Genomic DNA, 693 nt, shown 5'->3' on the forward strand with positions numbered 1-693 from the left:
TACAGAACTTTTGCATTTAAAAAGTCAATTTTTTTTCAATACTTTATAAAAATTTTCAGACCAACAGTTGAAAGTATTTTTACTCACATTTTATTCTCCTTATTTGATAACATACCTATCAATCCTTCCATCCTTTCATCAGTCTTAGTTTTTGATGCATTTCAAAGTTGCAAACATTAGCAGACTTTCCCTGAAATACTTCAACATGTATATCGTTAACTATGTCACAAGTATATACGTAGAAGAGGCTAAAGATCACCTCTCCCCATCTTAGGTCTTAGTTGGGACTCGTATAATAAAAGACGGATTAACAAGAAGAAAACAAGTTTATTAACGCATACTGTGTGCATTAGACAGGAGAAATCTCAATGAAAAGTAACTGAAAGCAATGGCTTAGAATTCTGTCTTAGGAGAGTTTAACAAAGAGCAGTGAATTTGGGGGGAAATGACAGGGCAAAGGAAGGTGGTTTTAGGCTTCAGAAGGTGGGAGGCTGTGGGAAGGTAAGCACAGTATATGCAAGGAAACTAATGGGTAAGTTTTGTTTGTAGATTCTTCTGGTGCCACTTTGGGCTGGTAACAGTCTTAAGCTGCCTCCAGTAAAGGAGAATGTATGTCCTGTCTTTAGGCAGAAAAGTGAGAGGATAGGGAGAGCTTTTTCTCTGTTTTCTGCTGCTTTATTTATTTATTTTTAG

Source organism: Mandrillus leucophaeus, unplaced genomic scaffold (genome assembly GCF_000951045.1).
Source record: "Mandrillus leucophaeus isolate KB7577 unplaced genomic scaffold, Mleu.le_1.0 Scaffold183, whole genome shotgun sequence".
NCBI classification, from domain to species: domain Eukaryota; kingdom Metazoa; phylum Chordata; class Mammalia; order Primates; family Cercopithecidae; genus Mandrillus; species Mandrillus leucophaeus.